At 35.3% G+C, this 26,529-nt stretch overlaps 1 protein-coding gene and 1 pseudogene across 7 annotated transcripts in view; one reads left to right on the forward strand and one right to left on the reverse strand.

The window, feature by feature from the left end:
• Positions 1 to 26,529, reverse strand: part of Ncoa1 (nuclear receptor coactivator 1) — a 246,712-nt gene that overhangs the window by 204,741 nt on the left and 15,442 nt on the right. The window lies entirely within an intron of this gene.
• LOC124962974 (60S ribosomal protein L6-like) lies at positions 3,821 to 4,796 on the forward strand (annotated as a pseudogene).

The raw sequence follows: 26,529 nt of genomic DNA on the forward strand, positions 1-26,529 counted from the left end.
CCGCTATGTTGCCATGTTACACCCCTTTTTTATTATACTACTTTGAATTTTTTCTAACACTACTAGACCATAATCTTGAGAACAGTCTATGTCATCTTCATTTTTCTCTTCCTAGGTCCTAAAAGAATCTGAAATCTTGTACATGCCAAATGAATGCTAGATAAATGGGGATGGGGGTGGAGATCAACTGTAGGAGTTAAGAAGAGACAGGTTCAAGTTTACATGAACTGCTCCTGGAAAGTCATTTAATTTTTCTTTGACAGAAGTAACTATACACAGATATTTAGAGGTATGAGAAAGATACAATAAGTATGCAGTTGTAGATGTTTAAGCTGAAAAAAAAATTTAAGAGACCATCACATTCAAGTCCTATGTTACAGATTAAAGAACTGCATACCAAGGAAAGAATCTGACCTGCTCGGGCATCAAAATATCCAACAGCATATGGATTGCAATTGAGGTCTTCTGATTCCCATTTCAAAGCTTGAAACTTCATTAACTTACCTCTACTACTGTTCACATCTTTTGAAACACTGTTGCCTGAAAACAAAAGTTCTCCCAACATGCACTATCACCTGGTTTTAAAGTCTATGAGCATTCTGCCAGAGCTTGCCTTTGGATAAGATGTCTCTTGAAGACAGATACTAGTTCTTAAACTAGGGATTTTGTCAAATGATCAAATAATAAACACAGATGTAAGACTTGCTTTTTTCATAGATCCAAATCTCCACCAAGTGGGCTTAGGAACTGACTTCCTTAACAAGACTCCTAAAGTGCAAGAAGTAAAATCAATACTCAATAAATGGGAAGGAATCGAACTAAAAAGCTTCTTCACAGCAAAGGAAACAATAACATGAAGAGAGAGCCTACAGAATGGGAAAAAAATCTTTACCATACGCACCTCGGACACAGTATTAATCTCCAGGATATATAAAGAACTCAAAAAACATTAACACACACACACACACACACACACACACACACACACACACACACACAAATAGCCCAATCAATAAATGGGCAAAGGAACTGAACAGACACTTCACAGAAGACATATAATAGATCAACAAATATATGAAAAAATGTTCAATATCTCTAGCAATTAGAGAAATGCAAATCAAAACTATATTGAGATTCCATCTCACTCCAGTCAGAATGGCAACCATCAATATAAGTAACAATAATGTTGGTGAGGATGTGGGGGAAAAGGTACACTCATACATTGCCGGTAGGACTCCAAATTGGTGGAACTATTATGGAAAGCAGTAAAGAGATTCCTAAGAAAACCTGGAATGGAACCACCATTTGACCCAGCTATCCCACTCCTAGGTTTATACCCAAAGGATTTTAAATCAGCATACTATAGTGATGCAACCATATTAATATTTATAGCAGCTCAACTCACAATAGCTAAACTATGAAACCAACCTAGATGCCCTTCAACAGATGAAAGGTTAAAGAAAATGTGGTACACATACACAATGGAATATTACTCAGCATTAGAGAAGAATGAAATTATGGCATTTGCTGGTAAACAGATGGAGATGGAGAATATCACACTAAGTGAAATAAGTCAATCCCAAAAAACCAAAAGCCAAATGTTTTCTCTGCTATGCAGATGCTAATTCACAATGGGAGGGGAATAGTGGTATTTTGGACTAAACAGGGTTCAGAAGTAAAGGGAGGGGAGGGAGCATGGGGGTAGGAATAATAGTAGAATGAATCAGTCATTATTACCCTATGTGCATGACCTGTAAAACTCTACAACATGCACAACCAGACATGAGAAGTTATGATCTATTTGTGTACAATGTGTCAAAATGCAATCTACTGTCATGTATAACTAATCAGAACATTGTTTTAAAAAAAGAAAAAATAAATAAAAATGAGAAAAAGAGACTTGCTCTTTTCATGAATATAATCTAGTTTCATAAGATGTCCAAAAAACAATAAACATTTAAAAGGTATCCCTTAACACAAAAGTAATGTAAATCTGAATATTTGTGAGCTGATAAAGAAATTGATTGATTTTTTTTCAGTTTGTTTTTGGTAATGTATTATCCCCTTCCCTCATCTTGGAAATAAAAAGCAAAGGTACAGAGTTATAATTAAAATAGAATGTGCACTATGGTAATTTTCAATTGAGAAGTACAGCCTAGTCACTCAAAGTAGTCTTACACTGTAACAGGATGCTATATGATCATTTTTTTATTATGAGGCTATAACACTGCTGAATAAGATCATTTTTTATTATGAGGTTATAACACTGCTAATGAGTCTATAAAGAAATCTGACTTCTGAAACCCAGCAAAGCAGCCACGTGGTCCCACACACCCACTCACAGCACAGAGAAGCAGTCAAGTGGCCCATTCAGAATTACCCAACTAGCTTGATGCCCTGCAAAGGCATCCAACCCACCCTGGAACCCATCCAAGGCCACTGATGCAACATGGCCCCAATGCAGCCTTCAGACATTGACAACCACCCCACCCCATCTCCACTCCATGGAGAGCCACACCAAACCCACCCAGGCCTACCAGAGTGGTCCAACTCCCATGAACCACTCAGACACAGACAAAGGGACCCACCAACAGCATAAGCCACATCATGCAAGAACCTGATGAACTCTCCCCATCTAAAAGAGCTACACCACAACTGACAGAGCAATCCTATAAATAAATCTCTGAAGCCTTGGCCACCGACACACCCACAGGAAACATCACTGTTGATAGCAATTGAAAAACCTACACAGAGAGTACACCACTGCATTCACCTGGAACTAAAAACAGCACAGCCTACTAAATCAACAGCCTAGGACTCAGTCAGGAGAAAGTCTTTTACAACAAAAGTCACCCTGTAAAATTGTGAGAGGCAATTGATTCACCTGATGTGCAAGTATCACTGTTGGAACCCAGGAAGTATGAAAAGGCCAGGAAAGAACGCCTCCAAAGGAAAATAATAACTCTAGTAAAAGACCCAAAAGAAAAGTTAACAGATGAAATTCCTGAAAAAAAAATTCAAACTAGTGATTTTAACAAAACTCAACAAAATATAAGAAATTACAGAAAGACTATTCAATGAAATTTGAAAAACTATTCATGGTCTAAATAAGAAATTCAGTAGAAATACAGATAAAAAAAAAAAAAAAATACCCTGCCACCACCACCAAAAAAAAAAATTCTGGAGCTTGGGGCTGGGGATGCAGTTCAGTGACAGAGCACATGTTTAGCATGCATAAGGGCATGGGTTCAATCTCCACCACCCCCAAAAAATTATACACACACTCACAAATGCCTTGCCTCAACAACAGACCAAATTAAGCAGAAGAAAGAATTTCTGAACTTGAATTCAGGTCTTTTTAAATAACCCAATCAGACTTAAAAAAAAAAAAAGAAAAAGAAAAAGGAAAAAGGAAAAAAAAATGAAAAAAGCCTATGAGACTCATGAGATATCATTAACCAACCAAATATTCACACTGTCAATGTTCTAGAAGGAGAAAAGAAATAGGCATTTTCAAAATCTATTCAATGAAACAATGCTGTAAACATTCTAAAATCTTAAGATACAGGCATCAGAGATCAGGAAGCTCAAAGAACTCCAATTAGATTTGACCAAGAAAGGTCCTCTCCAAGGCATACTATAGGCAAACTGTCATGAGTCCAATACAAAGAGAATTCTTCACTCAGAAATCAAGAAAACCATCCCACTCAACAATAGCTTCAAAAAAATAAAATAACATATCTACAAATAAGTCTAACTAAGGAGGTGAAAGACCTCTACAATGAAAATTATAGAATGTGGCTCTTTCCCATCTTGCAAGATGGCAGATGAACAGGCTGAGAAGCCTGACACTAAAGAGAAGAAACCTGGAGCCAAGAAAGCTGATGCTTTTGGGAAGGTTAAAAAGAAAGACCCTAAGGATAAGAAACCCAAGAAAGGGAAGCCCCAGGGCAGTGGAAACCCTGTCCTGGTTAGAGGAATTAGCAGATCCTCCTCATCTGCTATGTATTCCCAAAAGGCCACATGCAAGAGGAAGTACTCAGCTGCTAAATCCAAGGCTGAAAAGGAGGAGGAGGAGGAGGAGGAGGAGAAGGTTCTTGCTGTTGTCATAAAACCAGTGGGTGGTGACAAGAACGGTGGTACTAGGGGTGGTTAAGCTTCGCAAAATGCCTAGATACTATCCAACTGACGATATGCCATGAAAGCTGTTGAGCCATAGCAAAAAAAACCTTTAGTCAGCATGTGAGAAAACTGAGAGCCAGCCTCACTCCTGAGTCCAACTTGATCATCCTCACTGGGCGCCAGAGAGGCAAAAGAGTGGTTTTCCTGAAGCAGCTGAGCAGCAGCTTGCTACTTGTGATGGGACCTTTTTCCCTCCATTGAGTTCCTCTGCATAGAACATACCAGAAATGTATTACCACCTCCACAAAGATTGATAACAGCAACGTGAAAATTCCAAAACACCACTGATGCTTACTTCAAGAAGTTGCAGAAGCCCAGACACCAGAAAGGTGAAAACTTCAACACAGAGAAAGAGAAATACAAGATTACAGAGCAGGAAATGAAGAAACAGCTCGTTTTGGACAGCGCTCGCCTAGCATGGGCAAGGGCCATGGTTCAATCCCCGGCCCCTCAGAGGGACCAAAAAAAAAGATTACAGAGCAGCACAAGATTGATCAGAAAGCTGTGGATTCACACATTTTATCCAAAATCAAAGATATTCCCCAGCTCAGGGCTACATGCAACCTGTTTTTGCTCTAATAAATGGAATTTATCCTCACAAAATAGTGTTCTGAATTTCTTACCAAGAACCTAATTAAATAACTGATACATTAAAAAAAAGAAAAGAAAATTAGAGAATGTGGAACAAAACTGTAGAAGATAGAAACATCTCCCATGTTCATGGATAAGCAGAATTAATATTGTTAAAATGGCCATATTACCAAAAGTGAAATACCGATTCAATGCAATTCCCATCAAAATACCAGTAGCATTCTTCACAGAACAATGGGGGAGAAAATAGTCCTAAAATTCATTTCAAATAAAAGACCCAGAATAGACAAAGCAAAAATAAATAGCAGTGCTGAGGGCATTATAATACCTGACTTCAAATTATACTACAGAGCCATAGTAACAAAAACTGCATGGTACTGGCATAAAAACAGACCCACAGACCAATGGAACAGAAGACAGAGACAAAACCACACAGATACAGTCATCTAATCCTTGACAAAGGTGCCAAAAACATACTTTGGAGAAAAGACAGCCTTTTTAACAAATGGTGGTGGGGAAACTAGTTGTACATAGGAAAGGACAAAAAAAAAAAACAGGACTAGATCTGTCTGAATTGGCAAATAAATCATTGCTTTGAACTCCATAGCCTTGGACAGCTAGGCTACCCTTTTGGTTTTCTCTCTGAACAGCAGTGCTGAAAGACATGCACACTTGCCAGGGTGACCACTGTTAATGAGGCAGATTTCACGCCTGGTGTGGAATTTATGAGTTCGATAGCTTTTAATTTAGATGCACTCCAGCCTTGGGTAAAAAAGATACCAGTGCACCTAAACAGCCTTGAGGCGCCAGCTGCCTGGAGGAGGAAGAAATACTGCTCAGGTGGCAAGTCCCCAATCAGGCCAACTTCCCCACAGCCTCTAGTTTCTGGTTTACCTTGAAGAACCCTTCCTCACCATAAATTCCTTTGGTATGTTTCACCATTAATAAAGCATCCCTGAGTCTGGGGTTGTGGCTCAGTGGTAGAGCACTTGCCTAGCCTATGTGAGGCACTGGGTTCAATTCTCAGCACCACATGTAAATAAATGAATAAAATAAAGGTCGACATCTGAAAAAAAATAAATAAAACCAATTGTTTAAATAAATAAATAAAGCATTTGTGGGCTTTTTTGTTAGGATCAGACCCATCAGATCTTTTCCACCCATCAAGTCCCTGCTTTCTATATAAATATATTTCTTTCTATATAAATATATATATATATATTTCTGCATCCTTTGTTTTATTTCTTGACACTACTTTTCCAGCAGGCCCATACCTCTGAGGGTTACTTATTCCCTTCCCACACAGACCACAGGTGACACAGATCCCTACTCGTCACCCTGTACATAAATCAACTCAAAATCAATCAAACACCTAGGGAACTGGATGAGAAACCATGCAACAGCTAGAAGAAAATGTTGATTCAACACTCCAGCATATATTATCAAGAACACAAGCAGTAACAGGTGTTGGCATGGATGTGGAGAAAAAGGCACACTCATACATCGCTGGTGAAGTTGCAGATTGGTGCAGATACTTTGGAAAGTAGTGTGGAGATTCCTCAGAAAACTTGGAATGGAACCACCTTTTGACCTAGTTATCCCACTCCTTGGCATATACCCAAAGGACTTAAAATCAGCATACTACAGTGATGCAGCCACATCAATGTTCATAGCTGCTCAGTTCACAATAGCTGGAATGTGGAACCAACCAAGATGTCCTTCAACAGATGAATGGATAAAGAAACTGTGGTATATGTACACAATGGAATTTAATATTTAATATTTAATATTATTAAAGAATAAAAAAATTATGGCATTTGCAGGTAATAGGTGGAATTGGAGAACATTATGTAAATGAAATAAGTCAAGTCCAAAAAACCAAAGGCCAAATGTTTTCTGATAAGTGGATGACAATACAGAATGGGGGTGGGGAGTGGGAAGTAAGAGACGAATGGAGGAACTTTAGATTACCTAGAAGGAAATGAGAGGGGGTGGAGGTATGAAACATGGTGGAGAGACAGACATTATTACTCTATGTACATGTATGATTACATGAATGGTATAAATCTACATCATGTACAACCACAGAAACAAAAAAAGTTGTACCCCATTTGTGTACAATGAATCAAAATGCAGTCTGAAAAAAATTTTTTTAATTTAAATTAAAAAAAAAAAAAAAAAAGGCTAGGAAAGAAAGCATTAAATGACCCAGTTATACTATGCCTCGGTATTTAGTCTAAAGAATTAAAGTCAATATACTATAGAGTAATACATGGATACCTATGTTTATAATATCGCAATTCACAATAGCCAAATTATGGAACAACCTCAGCGTCTCTCAAGAGATGAATGGATAAAGAGAATATGGTATATATACACAATGGAGCTTTATTTAGTCATTAAGAAAAATGAAATTATGTCATTTGCAGGAAAATGGGTGGAATTTGACAGCATTATGTTAAGCAAACTAAGTGAAACTTAGAGGAAGTCAAGGATCCTGTGTTTTCTCTAATATGTGGAAACTAGAGAGGAAAGAGGACCAAAATATGGGAGGAAGATTTTATGAAAATGGAAGACCAGAAAAGGTATCAGGGAGAGGAAAAAGGGGTGGGAAAGGGGAGATCCTGGGGGAATGATACAAACCAAATTATATTATATGAGTATGTAACAATAAATCCTAGTATTTTGTATAATTATAATGCACTAATTTAAAATGGGAAAAAAAGAACTCTGAAAACAAGAGAAAACCATCAAGTCAAACATAAGGAAATCCCCATTAGACTAACAACAGATTTCTCAACAGAAACCTTATAGGCCAGAAGAGATTGGTTCAAAGTTTTAAAGAAAAAAACCCAGTCAACCAAGAATACTATTCCCGGAAAGCTATCCTTCAGAAATAAAGTAGGAAAAAAGATTTTACAATACAAATAAAAACAAAGGGAATTCAGCACTACCACAGTGACCTTAAAGACATGACTGAGAGTTCTATATTTAGAAGCAGAAGGACAACTACTATCATGAAAACAAGTACACAACTTACCAATACAGCAAAGAAAAATAATCAAACCATCTCAATATAGAAAACCACCAAATCACAAAGATGAACATGACAGAAAGACCAAAAGATACAAAACAAGGAAAAATAAAAATAAAATGACAAAAGAAAAGTCCATTAACTATCAATAATAACCTTCAGCATAAATAGCTTAAACTCTCCAATCAAAATATTTAGACTGACCAAATGGGCTAAAAATACCAAGACCTAATATGCTATTTACAAGAAACTCACTTCACCAGTCAAGCACACATAGTGAAGGGTTAGACGAGATATTCTATGCAAACATATCAAAAGCAAGCCCCAGAAGCTATATTTATATTAGATAAAATAGACATTAAGTTCAAAGTTACATAAAGGACAAAGAAGTTCCCTATATGATGATACAGACGTGACTTCAACAAGAGGAAATAACAGTTGTAAATACTTAGGCACCCAGTGCCGAGTATCCAATTGTGTACCACAAATATTTTTATCTCTAAACGGAGAGACAGACTATGACACAGTAACAGTTGAGGACTTTAACACATACTTTCACCAATGGGCAGATCATCCAAACCAAAAAAAAGAAAAAAAAAAAATCAACCAAGAAACACTGAAGCTAAACCATACTACAGGGCAAATGGATGTGACACACATTTACAAAACGTCTCATCCAACAGCTGCAGAATATACATTTTTCTCAACAGCACATGGAGCACTCTCCAGGACAAGACCATATATTAGGCCATAAAATAAGGTTCAAAAATTTCAAAAATATTGAAATTATACCATGTATCTTCTCAGACCACATTGGAATAAAACTAAAAATCAACCAGAGAAACTTAAGAAATTGTACAAATACATGGAAATTAAACAACGAGCGCTTGAACAACCAATGGGTCAGTGAAAAAAGAAATTAAAGATACTCTTGAAACAAATAAAAATGGAAATACAACATACCAAAACAAATAAGACACAACAAAAATAGTCTTAAGAGGAAAATTTATAACAATAAGTGCATACATCAAAAAAGATATCTCAAATAAATCTCCTAATGATGCAACTCAAGGAACCAGAAAAGCAAGAACAAATCAAACCCAAAACTGGTCAAAGATAACAAAGAGTAGAGTAGAAATAAAATGGAAGGGGCTGGGGAGATGGCTCAGTTGGTAGAGTGCTTGCCTCATAAGCACAAGGCCCTGGGTTCAATCCCTAGTACTGCAAAAAGCGGGGGGTGGGGGGTGGTAAACGGAAACAAAAAATTTATAAAACATCAACAAAATCAAGAGTTGGTTTATTTAAAAGATAAAATTAATGAATCTTTAGCTAGACTAACCAAGAAAAGAGATGACCCAAAAAAAAAAAAAAAAAATCAGAAGTTAAAAGAAGAAATTATGACAAATATCATGGAAATACAAAGAATCATTAGGAACTATTATAAAGAACTATATGCCAACAAATCAGAAAACCTAAAAGTCGTTGATGAACTTATGGACAAACCTATCAAAACTGAACAAAGAAGAAATAAAAACTTAAATAGACCAATAATGAATAATGCAATCAAATCAGTAATAATATAATTTTTTTAAATCTCCAGAGGAAAACCTAGATGGCTTCACTGCTGAATTTTACCAAGTTTTAAAGAACTAATACCAATTCTTCTCAAACTGTTACAAAAAAAATTTTTTTGAAAGGGAGAAATCTCTTTCAAATTCATTCCATGACCCCAGCACCTGATATCAAAGTCGCACAAAGATAGTAACTACAGACTAATATCTCTGATGAATACAGATGCAAAAATTTTCAACAAAATACTAGCAAACTGAATCCAATAACATAAAAAACATTATACATCAAGATCAAGTGGGATTTATGTCAGGGATACAAAGATGGTTCAATATATGCAAATCAATAAATAATACATCATATCAACAGAAAAGGACAAAAATCATGTGATCATCTCAACAGATATAAAAAAGCATTCAATAAAATTTAGTATCCCTTCACAATAAAAACACTCAAAAATTAGCTGCAGAAGGAACATACCTCAACACAATAAAGGCTATATAATAATAAACCTATAGTCAATATCACTTTGGGAAAAGCTGAAAGTGTTTCCTCTAAGATCTGGAACAAGATAACAATGTCCACTTTTATGACTCCTATTTAATATAGAATTGGAAGTCTTAGCCAGAGCAACAGATAGGAAAGAAATAAAGGGCATCCAAACAGGAAAAGAGAAAGTCAAATTATTCATTTGCAGAAGACATGATTTTACATAGAAAAACCAAAAGACTTCACCAAACAAACTTAGAACTGATAAACAAAGTTAGTGAAGTTACAGGATACATTTGGGTGTGGTGGCACATACCTGTAACCTCAGTGACTCAAAGTTGACACAGGAGGATTACAAGTTCAAGGCCAGCCCTGGAAACTTAGTGAGACCTTGTTTCAAAATAAAAAGGGCTGGGGATGTAGGTCAGTGGTAAAGAGCTCCAGTACCACCACCACCACCACCACCCCATACACATACACACAAAAGTTATGGGAAACAAAATCAACACATAAAAATCAGTAGCTTTTTATGAACCAGTAACAAAATTTCTGATAAATAAGAAAGTGATCCCATTCATTCTAGTCACAAAACAAGAAAATGACATACCTAGGAATAATTTTAATCAAGAAATGAATGATCTGTACAATGAAAATTATAAAAATACTCATGAAAAGAAAGTGAAGATGGAAAATTGGGAAGACATACAATGTTCATGGACTGGAAGAATTAATAATGCTAAAATGTCCATACTGCCCAAAGAAATTTACAGATTTCTGCAACTAAAAATATTTTTTTTAAAAAGTCATATAGAACCACAAGAGACTCTAAATAACCAAAGCAATTGTAAAGCTAGAGGCATCACAATATCTGATCACAAAATATACTACATAGTTGCAGTAACAAAAACTGCATGACACTGGCATAAAAACCGACATGTAGACAATGCAACAAACTAAGAACACAGAAATATATTCACAAACCTATGCTCAAATGATCTTCAACAATATAATCACATATACATTGGAGAAGTGACAATCTCTTTGATAAATGGTGCTGGGAAAACTGGATATCCATATACATTTGACACTAGACTGCTATTTCTCACCAAATTTAAAAATCAAGTCAAAATGAACCAAAGACCTAAACATAAGATCTGTGGGGTTTTTTTGTTTTCTCTATTTGTCATGCTGGGGACTAAACCCAGGGCCTTGTGCATGTTAAGCAAGTGCTCTGCTGCACAGCAGTATCCCCCAGTCCTAAAAATAAGATCTATAACAATAAAACTACAAGAAGAAAATATAGGAGAAACACTTCAAGATATTGGTATAGGCAATAATATGTTGGTTAAGACCCCAAAAGCAAAAATAAACAAACTGTAATATAACTGTTAGTCATCTTTTCATTGTTGTGACAAAAATACATGACAAAGACAACTTATAGGAGGAAAAGTTTATTTTGGCTCTTGGTTTCAGAGGGCCAGCCAATGGTTGGCCAACTCCATTGCTCTGCACCCAAGGTGAGGCAGAACATCATGGCAAAAGGGCCAAGCAAGGGAAAGCTGTTCCCTTCATGGCAGCCAGGAAGTAAAGACAGGGAGGGGAAGGGGTCCCTCAGGGAAGATGAACACTTTCAGGGTATGCCCCCAGTGAGCCACCCCCTCCAGCCACGCCCACCTGCCTAGTTACCACCTAGTTAGTCCATTCAAACTATGATGGACTGATTAGGTTACAGCTAACATAATCTAATCATTTCACCTCTGAATATTACTACATTAACATAGGAGCTTTTGGGAACACCTTATATCCAAACCATAACAATATCAAACTAAGAAACGCCTGCACAGCAAAGGAAACAATCTAACCGAATGAAAAGACAAGTCCCAAAATGGGAGAAAATATTTGAAAAATAATCACCCAACAAGGGATTAATATCTAGACTACATAAAGAACTCAAAACAACCAACAGCAAAAAAAATCAAATAATCCAATTTAAAACGGGCACATGATCTGAAGACATTTCTCAAAAGAAAATATACAAATGACCAACAAGTACAGAAAAATTGTTCAATATCACTAATCATCAGGAAAATGCAAATAAAAACTACACACATATCATCTCTCCCATGTAAGAATGGCTATAATCAAAAGGACATAAAATAACATGTACTCGTAAGGATGTAGAGAAAAGGGATCCTTTGCACACTGTAAATTAGCACAGCCATTATGGAAAACAGGATGGAGGTTCCTCAAAAAACTAAAAATGGAAATACCATATTATCCAACTATCTCATCATTGAGTAGATACACAAATGAAATTAAATTAGTATATCAAAGAGACATCTGCACTCCCATGTTTATTGCAGCACTATTCACAATAGCCAAGGTATGAAATCAGGTTTTTCCTCACATCTGATGAATGGAACATTCCAATATAAACAAATAAGATGGTGAATGTAATTATTAAACCAGTGATCCTTCTCCAGCTCTGAAGGGTGAACAAATTGATTTTTTGTTTTTTTGGTTTTTTTTTTTTTTGCTTAAATCAAAACAGTAATGAATATCATTTTCTGAAATGCCTACAGGTACTCTGCTCACTGATAGCTAAAAGAATTTCAAATGTAGTACCAGGAAAATAAACCATTATTAACTTTAAAACTGAAAAATCTGTTGCAACTCAAATGTGTTTTAGTCTGAAACTAATAAAACACTATATCTGAGAAGCAGCAGAGAATTTAATAGTTTGTGGTGTGTTGCACTGAGAACTAAAATTTATTATGTGTCTATTCAAAACCAAAAAATCTGAAATATGCTAACTGAAGTATATATATCATAACCTAATCATTTTGTCTCTGAAATGATGAGAGCTAAAACACGTTTGTTATAGTTATGCTAAATATAAAATTAGCAAATATGAGTTTCTATCACATAACAATCAAGAAAAAATTAGGTGAGTAAATTAGGACAATACTAATGATAATTAATGTATATCTGACTGCCACCTCTCAAAAAAGAGAAAAAAAGAGGCAGAAAAGTAAGTGGTTAAAGGTACCTTTATGTAAAGCTGAAGGTGACTATAAAACCTCTGCCCTGGAAAGGGCTGATTAACAACACAGTACCAAGGAGTGAGCAGGACTGTGTGGTCTGTCTTAGTGCTTAGTCCCAGTCTACCCTGCTAAATATTTTTTTAAAACTTGTTAACTATATCTGTTAACAATATACAGCTGAGTAGGCCAGACAAAATAACAAATTAAAGCTTTAAACAGTAAATGATCTAAGGGTAGAACACTGGGTTAAAAACAAACCAAGCATTTATTCAAGATAATAAATGAGTGCTGTGTCAATATATGTTAATATAATGGATCTGTCATTATATTAATATATTTACATATTATTTTACATCTATCCAATATTTATGTAGAAATTCATTTGTTTATGTACTAGGAATTGAACCCAGGGGTGCTTTACACACAGCTAAATCCCCAGCACATTTTATTTTTGATTTTGAGACAGGGTCTCATTAAGTTGCTTAGGGAATCATTAGGTTGCTGAGTCTTGCCTCAAACTTGCAATCCTCCTATCTCAGTCGTTTTAGTCACTAGGATTATAAATGTGTGCAACCACACTTGGATAAAGCAATTTTTTTTTATGATTTTTACATGCAAAAGTATGGAACTGGACTCTTATCTGACACACAAAAAAAATCAACTCAAAAATGGATAAAAGGCATTAACATAAGACCCTAAACCCATAAAACTTAGAATAAAATGCAGGGGAAAAGCTCCTTCACATTAGGCTTGGCAATGACTTCTTGAATATCACACCCAAAGTTGAGGCTATAAAAGCAAAAATAAATAATACTACATTAATTTAAGAAGCTTCTGCACAGCAAAGGAGACAATCAACAAAATGAAAAGGCAACAGACTGACTGGTAAAGAATATTTGCAAACCATGTACCTGATAAGGGGTTAATGTTTACCATTTACATTTACATAAAAACTTATAAAACTCAAAAGCAAGAAAACACAGAACTTGAATTTAAAAACAGGCAAAGGAGCTCAACAGACATTTCTCCAAAGAAGACATTAAAAAGGCCATAAAATACATGAAAATATGTTCAACATCATTAATCATCAGGAAAATGTAAATCAAAACCACTTATCACCTCACACCCATTAGATATCATCAAAAGACCAGAAATAAATATTGGTGGGGGTGGAGATAAAAGGGAACCCTGTACACTGTTGCTGGGAATGTAGGATGGAGAAAGTCATTATGGAAAATAGGATGGAGGTTCCTAAAGAAAAAGATTTAGCAGAGAATTACAGAAGTCCTCCCTGTTTCCCTTTCCATGGTTTCACTTACCTATAGGAACTGCAATTGAAAAACACCAATATTTGTCCTTTTTCAAGACAGACCACATTCACATAACTTCTATTATATTTATTATAAATTTTCTACTATATTATTAGTTATGACTGTTACTCTCTTACTATGCCTAACTTATAAATTATAAATTATATTTTATCATTAGATGTGTATGTTTAGGAAAAAATATAGTATATATAGCATTCAATACTATATGTAATTTCAGGTCTCCACTGGGGGTCATGGAAAGCACCCCTGCTGATAAGTGGGCACTACTGTACCACAAGACCCAGCAATTCCTCTTCCTCTGGGTATATACTGAAAGGAAATGAAATCACCATATCATAAAGATATCTGCACTCTCATATTGACAATAACCAAGATATGAAAACAACAGGCAAATGGATAAAGAAACTGTGGCACAGGTATTAAATGGAATATGATTTAGTCTTCAAAAAGGCAATCCTGCCATTTGCCATACATGGATAATCCTGGAGGACATTATATTAAGTGAAATAAGCCAAAAGTAGAAAGAAAAATATTAAATGAACTCATTTATATAATTTTTTAAAGTCAAACATAAATAGAAAATAAAAAGTGGTTATGAGGGGAGATGTAGGTCAAAGAATACAAAATAGCAATATATGTAAGATTAATAAGTATAACCAATAAATGGTGGAAACCAATCTTTTTTTTCTTGAAGTCCATGGCTAATTTTACTACAACATCCTCTTCCCTATTCATAGTTTAAAATGAAGTCAAGCTTAGCAGTCATTTATGAAAATAAGTAGACAGATTGGTCTGTTGATTGACTGATTTATTTACAGGTTTATATGACAAAAGTATCAGTTAATGGAAACAAAATATGGGATATGGCCATTAAAAAATAGACTAATGGCCTGGGGTTGTGGCCCAGTGGTAGAGAGCTTGCCTAGCACGTATGAGGCGCTGGGTTCAATCCTCAGCACCACATAAATATAAAAAACGACATAAAAGCATTGTGTTCATCTACAACTAAAAAATATTTTTTAAAAATATAATAAATAAACTAATTACAAACAGACTACCTTAGTCACTGATTAAACAGACTCATTCTAATCTGAACAATCAGACTCATATCTGAACCATTGTGTGAGATTTTAAATTCTACAATTTAGAGGAGTTACAAATTAGAGAATATCCAGAAAGATTTCCAAAACGATGATACACAAGAAACAATTATGCTAGGGAAATTTAGCCTGGAAAAGGAAGTATATGGGAGCAGAGAATAGCTATCTTCAAATAGGGACATCAAAGTCATCATCAAATATCTGAAAGCTTGATATATACTGGAATGGACACAAATTTGTCCTATACAATTTCAGAGAGTAGATCTAAGGCCAATAAGTAGACACCATAAAGAAGTAGACATCAGAATCATTACTGGAATTTTTGTACATCAGGAAGACTATAATTTGAAGCAGCCAATTTCCATTTTATTAGAGATAATTAAGCAAAGTGAGACAGACTAAATAACCAAAATTCCCATACAAATCTGATTGTTTCCTTAATTTTTAAAAATATTTTTAGTAGATGGACACAACACCTTTATTTATTTATGTGTGGTGCTGAGGATCAAACCCAGTGCCTCACACATGCTAGGCAAGCACTCTACCACTGAGCTACAATCCCATACCTCCTTAATCTTTATCCTTATTTGTTCTCTAGAACAAATTATATGTTTGATTTTAACTGTATGTTAGTCGTTTATTAGCAATTTTAAATATTTTTAAGTTGCTGATGAACATTTATTTTATTTATTTATTTTTATGTGGTGCTGAGAATCGAACTCAGTGCCTCACACATGCTAGGCAAATGCTCTACCACTGAGCCACAACCCAGCCCATTTTATTAGCATTTTATATGCATCTTCCCATAAAACAAATGCCAAAAATTATGGTTCAATTGGCAGGCTACTCCACAAAAACCTATTTTATAAAGCTCTACTACAACATTACTAGTTGAGTCATACTTTATTTGCTTTTATCTTTCTCAAATTCAACCTAATCTTCACCCCTATAAGAAGTCTCCCAAATGTGGAAAAAGAGATTTCACTGAAGAATCAACTTACGCTCTGGGCCAAGTGAACAGGAGTCATCAGAATAAAAGGGGGAAAAAATGGTTTTTATATCCTCTAAAATGGCTGCTTTGTAAAGTACCATTCCTAGTCATTTTTAATACAATGTCTTTTGCAATATTCCACCTCTGTACCCAGCATTCCCAGGCTCTACTCCCCTAATTTCAGTGCCCTCACATTTTCTAAGGGTGCTCGTAGCACAGTGCCAACTCTAGCTATACTCTGGCTGCCCCAATTTACCCCAGTATTCTGATTTCCAAAATTACACTTCACCCTTCTAATTGCAGCTCCCACACTGAAGACTTAAAAATCGTCCAGTATGGGTGAAAAGGCAATTGAGCCAAACACAAATAATAAAAATGAATATAACTACTTAGCCTAACCAAAGGCATCGAAAAAGCAGGAATCTGTCTCTTCAAATTAATGCTTAATAAACTAAATTTCAGGCACATAAAGTGAAATTTTAAAAAATCATCAGGGCTGGGGGTGGTTCAGTGGTAGAGTATTCACCACGCATGCAAGAAGCCCTGGGTTCCATCCCCAGTACAAAAATCATCAATGTAGGTGAAGATATTTTTGTGTAAAGTCCATCTTAGGCCTTCTCCAAAATCAGCTCCCATAAGTCAACTATTTCATAACTTTTCTCCTTTCTCTAATTCTGAGCTTCCAAATCCTTTGAAAAACCTCATTCCTAACATTGTAAATCTGGGATATGAGGGAATGGGAATCTCTGAAAATAAATGGGACTAGGAAAAATAGATTCTAATGGTATTGTAACAGATTGGCTTTTTTTTTTTTTTTTCTTTTTGGATACAAGGGACTAACTGTAGTTTTATAAATAGGCATAAATCATGATTTTAATAAAGCTGTCAAGTTTGGTAAAAACTGAGAGAAGGCTGAGGATGGGCTAGAGTTGTGGCTCAGTGGTAAAGCGCTTGCCTGGCATGTGTGAGGCCTGGGCTTGATCTTCAGCGCCACACACACATACATACATACATACATACATACATACATACATACATACAAACATACATACATAAATAAAGTAAAAGATCCACTGACAACTAAAAAATATTAAAAAAAAAAAAAAGAAGGCTACTGAGGAGATGATGAAAGGACTCAGTCCATGAAGAAGTAGGTGTTCTTTTACTAATATTTTTATTTGTTTTTTTAGTTATTATACTTGACAGTAGAATGTATTTTGACATCATACACATGTGGAGTAAAATTCCCATTTTTGTGGTTGCACAGGATGCAGAGTTACACTGGTCATGTATTCATACATGAACATAGGAACATTATGCCCAATTCATTCTGTTGAAGACATCTTTGGACATCTTATCAATATTCTGATGTTTAACATCTCTCTCCATTTACTTAGGTCATCTTTCATTTCTCAGAGTAGCAACACCTTCTTAGTGGGGAGAAAAAAAAAAAACTCACAGATATAAACCCAATGAGAGAGACCTGAGCTCTGATGAAGAAAGTCAAAGAAAGACCAGCCTGAGACGAGATGTAAAGTGTAGCCCCATGCACAAAGACTCCACACACTCAGAAGTTTGGTACCCAATTGGCCTGGAAGAGGGTAGGTAGTTGAGAAAGGCATAGTAAAAAGCAGAAGAGATGCCAAAGAATATGAAAAGCTATCCCAGACAGCACAGTATAAAAAGTATGGATTTAAATCCCTACAAGAGCCAAAGTTAACAACACACACACACACACAGTGAAAATAAGCACATTAAAGTCAAAAGGAAAACTGGGGCTTGTATCTAACTGGGATTGAGAGTACACACTAGCTAGCTGAGCTGCTATGGATTATAAGGCAGAACTCTAAGGATCAGTTTCTTTCATGAAGGTGTTTCACTGAGTTTCCGGGTTTTGTCTGTTTTTAATAACTGGTCCAATGTACTACAGAGGAATATTTGCTTTGAAAAATAAAATTTAAAAAGTTGAATAAAATTATAAATCTTGACCACAACTCCTGGAAAGCCACCAAAATAGTTTTGTCAATGGATGGTACCACAAATGGTTAGTTACTTGTTAACTTTACTTGCTCTGGATTTTTTTCCCTTAATCTCTACAATGTTTCTATATTCTTTTCAAAATTTGGGCAAAAGCAGGAAAGACAACCTTTCTCCAAGCAATATAGCATAAATCACTTCAATCTCTCAAACTACCAATGTAGGGATGAATTTTAAACAAGGTGTCAAAACAAATGCCCCTGGGGCTGGGGAGATAGCTCAGTTGATAGAGTGCTTGCTTTGTAAGCACAAGGCCCTGGGTTCGATCCCCAGCACCCAAAAAAAATGCCCCCAAAATAAGCTGTTCCTAAATGCACCCTAATAATTCAGGAACTTCACAGGAAGTGTGTTTTCAATAGTAAATTTTTTTCTTTTCTTTTCTTTTTCTCACTGTACTGGGGATCCAATCCAGGACCTCACACATACTAGGCAAATACTCTACCACTGAGCTACATCCCAGTCCTCAACAGTAAATTTTCCAAAGTTAATAATAAGCTCTTTCTCAATGCTAAACTACACAGCTATGATAACTCTTTGTCTGATGCCCAGAGTCCAAGCAAAGGTCAAGATGTGATAAGCACCCTTACTTCTGGTTCACACATTTGTTTTTTAATCTAAACAACAGGTACCATCTCTGCTTTTAAGCTGTGGATGGAATTAGTTCTGATTCTCGTGACTCTCATTATGTGATACTTAACTATGTTTATTTTGTATTAAATTACCTTAGATGTCTTTCAAAGTCAAAATATTAAGTCATATAAATATAACTTTCTGTTTCCATTTTTATATTATTTAGTATTTTATTTTGTTAATATTCACTTGAAGTCCTAATTACCAGGAACTAGAATCTTTCTCCATTATTTGCCCCACATTGAGCTTAATCAAGTAAGATAAAGGCAATGGAAACTATTGCCAATTGATGAGACTGTATGATGGCCAAGAAACAAAAATTTGCTAACTTCAACTAAACTGGTCAAATGAATTCTGGTTGCCCCTGTGGCAGAACATATCAGTCACAGATCCAGGACCACAGAGTTCCAGAAACCTGTTTATCTGATAGTATGTTTTCTTACCACGCACCAAGTGCTTCTACAGTTGGCCAAAGAAACTGCCAAACCTAAAAACTTTTCATCATCTAGAACCTTGTGAATCTCATTTTAAAGAATGCTAAAAATTGATAGTGGAAATGTAAGGAAAGCAAAACTCTTACACTCTGAAAGTAACATCTAAATTGATATGTTTTATTAAATAATGCTAAATTATTTTTCAAAGTAGAAGCAGTTACTTTTCAACCTTTTCAAACACACTCCTTGTATGCTCTTTACAGAAAGATACCCATGTTTACAACCAGCATGCTCAGGAATGTTGTCACTGCAGCACTGTCAAGTAAAACACTAAAAACTACCTAAGGAATATGGAGAAGTAAAGTAGGTTATAGCCATGAAATAGAAATTATAGGAAAAAATGAGAGAAAAATAGTGTATTGCAAGAGCACATTGCTGTACAGTCTGTATCTAAAGCTTTAAACATGCAAAACAATGATGTTATTTATGGAAACAAATATATTCAGGATAGTGTTTCCTCTGGGAAAAGGGGGGTATGGGATATACAGTCGGTTCAGACTACAATGTTTCACTCCTTTAAAAAAAAAAATCTGAAGCAAATAGGACAAAATGTCAAAATCCAACCAACCTGGAGGAAGGTACATGGAATGATTTTTATACTATTCTTTATGCTTTTTTGCAAGTTTGAAATACTTCCTATTAATCCAGCATATAGTTATGAACTAGGTGGACTCTACCTAACAAATAGGTACTATCTGACCACATTTCTGTGTGCTTGAATCATATGCATGCATAGGCACATATCTCAATCATCCAACAATGGTGCAAAAATGGAGGCATAATCCCCATTCAGTTAAAAAAAAACTGAGATTTCTTTTTTTAATTGGGTGTTTTGGTTCAGGTCACATGGTCAATAAACCAGAGTCCAAAAAACCTATAGGTGCAACTCTGGTGTTTCAAAGAAATGGGGAGATACAAATGCTTATTCAAAAGGGGTTTCAATTACAAAGTCAACATAAGTTCTCTGTAAATGGTTCAAAAGAAAATAACAGATTTTGTTATATAAAAAGGAAAAAAAACTATCAGCTGACCATACTTTGTACTACTCTGCAGAGAAGTACCAAGTTTAATTTTGGACTTAGATTTAAGAGAACATTGATAAAATGTGTAGTCATTACAAGGGCCAATTCCACTGGATAAAAGAATAAACTTTCTAACCATTTGAGGTTTTTTGTTTGCTTGTCTATTTGTTTTGCTACCAGGGATTGAACCCAGGGGCACAACCACTGAGCCACATCCCCAGCCCTTTTTTATTTTATTTTTAATATTTTTAGTTATTATTTTTTAAGTTTTTGTTGCATTCATTCATTCATTCAATTCACTCATTTATTTATTTATTATGTGGTGCTGAGGATCAAACCCAGGGCCTTACACATGCTAGGCAAGCACTCTACCACTGAGCCACAACCTCAGTACCTTTTTTATTTTTATCTTGAGACAGGGTCTTGCTAAGTTGCTGAAGCTGGCTTTGAACTCATGATCCTCTTGCCTCCTCCTTGCCAGCCCAGGGATTACAGGTGTGTACCACTAATGCCTGGCTAAGCATTTGTGTTTTAAAAAACTGAACTGAATTGCTTCAGTAATACAAGTATTTTCTCCTACTATACTGGTAGATAAAATGCTCTCATTTAATTATAAAATATTGTGGGTTATGATGCACTCATCAACTCCTCTTAATTTAAATTGCTACAAGAAAAATAACATTAGAACTGGACACACTTGAGCTCCTAACCTGTTCCCTCTGAAACATCTTATTTGTGAAATTATGTGTGAATAGGTAATATCTCTCTTAATGTACCTACTATATTATAGTATAACTTGAGTGAACAAACCACCCCTGAAGTGTCCAAGGAGTTGAAAGCCCTCTGTCACAAATGTAGACGGTTCTACTCCGATAAAAGGTTGGATTACAAGAACAATAAACTTCCTCCTAATTCTTACATTCTATAAGTTCAAAGGTTAATATGGTCATGGAAAAGAAACTCCATTTAAGATTAACAAAATACTCAGCAGAAAGTCAGAAGTGAAACTAATGAAGTGGCAGAATCATAAAGTAATTAAAATATCTCCAAGTGAGGTGAATCACAAAGTGCTACTGAACTATATATTTGAAAGACACTTTATCTTTACCACAAATAGAATTGAGACTAACCTCATACCATATGGAAAATAATAATAGAAAAATTAACTCAAAATGGATCAAAGATCTATGTAGAAACACTAAGACTGTAAAATTCTTAGAAGAAAACATAGGTATAAATTTTGTGATCTTGGATTAGGCAATGGTTTCTTAGATATGACACCAAAAGCACAAGAAGTAAAAATCAATAAATTGGACTTCAAAATTTGCAACTTTTATTCCTCAAAGGATACCACCAAGAAAATAAAAAACAAATCATAAGATGGGAAAATATATTTGCAAATCATATCTCTGATAAGGGAGTTGCATCCAGAATATATAAAGACTTCTTATGGTTCAATAATTAAAAATCCAATTTAAAAATGGGCAGAAGATTTGAATGAATATGTCTTTAGGAATGATGTACAAGTGGACAATAAGCACACGAAAAGCTATTCAGCATAGTCATTAGAGAAATGTGAATCAAAATTATAACAAGATGCCACTTCACACTCAATAAAATAGCTAGAATCAAAAAAATAAAAGCCAGGTGTTGTGGTACAAGCCTGCTACTCAAGGGACTAAGGCAGAAAAATTCCAAGTTTGAGGCCAATCTAGGCAACTTAGCAAGATCCTGTGTCAAGAAAAAAAAAAAAAAGAACGAAAGAAAGATAATTTGTACTTTGAGGGTGCTGAAAAAATCATAACCTTCATACACTGGTGATGGGAATGTAAAACTGTACAGCCATTTTCGAAAAGTTTTGCGGTTCCTCAAAATGTTAAACATAGCACAACCGTATGACCCTACAATTCCACTCCTATATATATATATCCAAGAGAAGTGAAAACATATGTTTATGTGAAAACTTGTACATGAAAGTTCATAGCAGCATTATTCATAATAGCTGAAATGGAATAAAATAGAATATTATGCAAACCATTAAAAGAAACTACTACATAGGTTGTAACATAGACCAACCTTGAAAACAGGCTAAGTAAAGTAACCAGATCCAAAAGGTCACATATTGTATGCTACCAATTATATGACATGTCCAAAACAGGTAAATCCATAGAAACAGTAAGTATATATTTGTAGTTGCCAGGGACTGAGGAAGGAAGAAATAGGAAATGACGGCTCCTGGGCATGGAATTGCTTGTGGGGGTAATGAAACAGTCTGGTACTACTAGATAGCGATGATGGTTGCAGAGCTCAGTGAATATACTAAATACCACCAAATTATAGGCCTTAAAAGAGTTATTTATGGGCTGGAGCTGGAGCTCAATATACAGCACTTGCCTGGCATGTGTGAGCACTTGATTCGATCCTCAGCACCACATAAAAATAAATAAATAAATATATTGTTCCCATCTACAACTAAAAAAAATTTTTTTAATGTTATTAATGATATAAGAATTATATCTCAATAAAAATAAATAGGAAACCTTTCTTGGGACTATCAGAATGAAATATTAGATATCTCACCAGAGGAAGCAGATTATGGCAATACGATTCTCAGAGTAACAGAAGAATTGTAAGAAGCAAAGTACCAAGAAAATGCATCCAGGTCAAACATTACCAAAGTTTATCAAAAACAAAGCAGAAGACAGTAACTCAGTGCCTGTAACCCAGTGACTCAGGAGGCTGAGTCAGGAGGATCCCAAGTTTGAGGTCAGCCTGGGCAACTTAGTAAAACCTAGTGTAAAAATAAAATAAAAGATTTTAAAAAGAGGACAGGCTGGGTATGCAGCTCAGTGGTAAAACATTCATAGGTTCAATCTCCAATACCTGTCCCCCAAAAAAGCACGTATTCCTACACTCTGCGTAACTGTCCCAAGCAAATATTCCTCTGCCACTAAGCCTGGATAGTTCTCCATGAACTTACTGCCTTTTTATCATAATTGATAATTCACTGTTATTTCTTTCTGCCTTAATCTATTACACATGTAAATATCAGTGGTCAATACTTTAATAGTTTTATTGATTATATTTCAGACATACAAAAGTATTGAAAATAACTTTCAGAAATATGATACACCTACTATCCAGCTTAAGAGGTAAAATATTACAGATTCAGTTAACTTCCTCTACTCTTAATAAATTTTTGTCCTTTTAGGAAAAAAAAATTGACTATAGTCCTGCTTCTTCAGTTAAATATATCTGCACTAAGCCTACACAATTAGTCCACGAAGCAAAAGTGACATCACTGTTCACCCCAGGCCTCTTAAGTGACCTCTGACATGTGATATTTACCACCTATAAAATCTCTGTTGCTCTCAATTTTAACAAGAGAAGGAAACTTTCCCACGTTTCAACAGTAAAACCAATCGAAAAAGAGGTTTGAAAATGACTAGCAGGTTCCTTACATCCAAATTTTTCACTGCCTCTTAGAGGCGCAAACCTCCACTTTCCACCCAGCATACTTGTTATTGTAATATCCACCCTATTTTTCAAGGCATTTTTACAAATAACATCTCATTAGCCCACAAAGTAGATCCACCAGCTATATTTACATCTATTTATATGGATATAAAAGAACAAAGTGATTAAGAGCACAAAATTGGTGTCAAGGAGGACTTTAATCATTGTTAACATTACTTCTCAGCAAAAGTGGCCTTGAACACTAACCTTTCTGAACTGCAAAATAAAGATGATAATATCTGACTTAGGAGGCATTTATGAGGATTAGATTACACAATGTATATAAAGCACTCTGCACAGAAACTGGTGTAAAATAAGCACCAAGTGAATAGCAGCTGCTGTTGTCCTTGTTTTTGTTGTTAATTATGCAAGATCAAACAGCTCCTGTGCAGAAGCCAAGACTGAAACCTAGGTATTCTTTGATTCCACACAATATTGCTTCCTTCTCAATCAGTCCCCAGAAATCTTATCTATACAGAGTATTCTCTGCCATTTCCAGACAATGCCTCCCCTTTCTCATCTAAACACTATGGGATCACTTTAGAATTTTAAGTATAAAAAGCCAGTAGCAATACTAACAACTGCTAACATCACAAAAGGGCGACAAGACATTATAGATGTCTCAAATACCATGTATAAAGTTGTCTTGTGCTTCTTTCCCCCCAAATTAAACCTTAATCAACTTCTACATCAAACTATCAAATTACAGGGCACACAGAGGACAAGTAACAGGTTAAACTAAACTGAAATCCAGACTGTAGGATATTTTACAAAAACAAACCACTCGGCTTCATCAAAAAACAAATTACAAGGAAAAAAGAAATCTACAAATTAAATGTATATATATATATGTGTGTGTGTGTGTGTGTGCGTGTGTGTGTGTGTATTTTTTTTAAAGACATTTCAACAGAAACTGAAAAAAAGGAAGGAAAGGAAGGAAGGAAGGAAGGAAGGGAGGGAGGGAGGAAGGAAAAGAAAAGAGAAAAGAAAAGAAAAGAAGAAGAAAAGCCAGGAAGGAACAATAATATAATTGAAGCCTAAAAGAATACCCACACCATCAACAGGATTAGCTGTAACTGGAACCTTCCAGTAGTAACCCATCTATGATATGATTTAAAATATTTTAATGAATATTACAGACCTCCCTGTCTTCAAGAAGTAGCTAGCTTAAGATAAACTAATCTGAAATTTCAATATGGGCACATGCTATAATGAATATTACTTATTTCTGATTATTCCAAAAAAGGACTGAGACAGCTCACAGGGCATATTACAATTTAAATGGAAAAAGCAAAAAAGCTGGGCAAAGAGAAAATGAGGGAGGAAACTAGTCAGAGACAAGTATACCACACACACTGTAAGTCACAAGGTCCTATACAGGTGCAAGGGAAAGCCCACTCATTTGACTGAATTCCCTTCCAAAGAAGAGAAATACCATCAGTTGCAAGGGTCATGACAACTCTGTAACATAAGTAAACCAGTTGGTCAAAGGAAAAACAGCTTTCCTGGTACTGAGATGAGGGGCAGAGGAGACAATTACTACATGGGTTCTAATAATAATGACGCTGATTTAAAAATAAATAAAATAAAATAATAGCTCATCATCATTACATGTGTCTTGCCCACACATGTTCTAAGCATTTAACCTGTGTAAACTCACAAAATTCTCACAACCTTGTGGAAGTAGGTAACATTATCATCCCCATTTTATAAATGAAAATGCTGAGGCATTGAGAGGTCAAGTAACACACAACTAGAAAGTAGCAAAGTCAAAAGTCAAGTTCAGGAAATCTAACTCCAGATCCCATGACCCAACCATTACAAAAGCCCTCATCCATAAGGGCATCTCCCTTTGAACATAAGCATTTGCCAATAGCTAAAAGCAGTATTTGTTCATCAAATATTAGCTCATCTTGTATTCAGTCTTGGTCCTCCAGATTAGTTGCTAACAGTATCAGTGGTAATAGTAGTAACATCAACAAGGGCACTGAGATAAAGGAGATAATGCCCTCACAAAAATTCTACATAAGAGCAGTAAATTTCATAACACTGTTTGTTTTAATGGCCCTCAATAAACATCAATTGCATTATACCAAAGAACAATTCTATAAAAGCAATTCTACCTACTCTAAAAGAGCAATCGACATACATAGCTCTCTGGTGTTCTGGCTTGATCCAAGTAAAAACTGATTGTTTTTAAAGCAAGGCATTGAGTGTATATTAAGCAACACTCAAAAAATTGAACATCAGAGTAAAGGAATACATACTTGCTAAAGTGAAGTTATTACATCCTGCCAATTACTAGCACTATCCATATATTCTTTTTCAGTCAGTCAAGTGCAGAATCAGGTCAAAATTCTCTTGTGAAAATTTAAAAACTTAACCAATAAAAAGGTCTCAATAGGCAGCCAACCCTCTTCTCTATGGAGGTAAGTCAAGAAAGTAAAAGTCCAAAATTTTCCTCTGAAAATATTTCTGAGTAGTTAACCAACTAACAAG

Source organism: Sciurus carolinensis, chromosome 13, assembly GCF_902686445.1.
Source record: "Sciurus carolinensis chromosome 13, mSciCar1.2, whole genome shotgun sequence".
Lineage (NCBI taxonomy): Eukaryota > Metazoa > Chordata > Mammalia > Rodentia > Sciuridae > Sciurus > Sciurus carolinensis.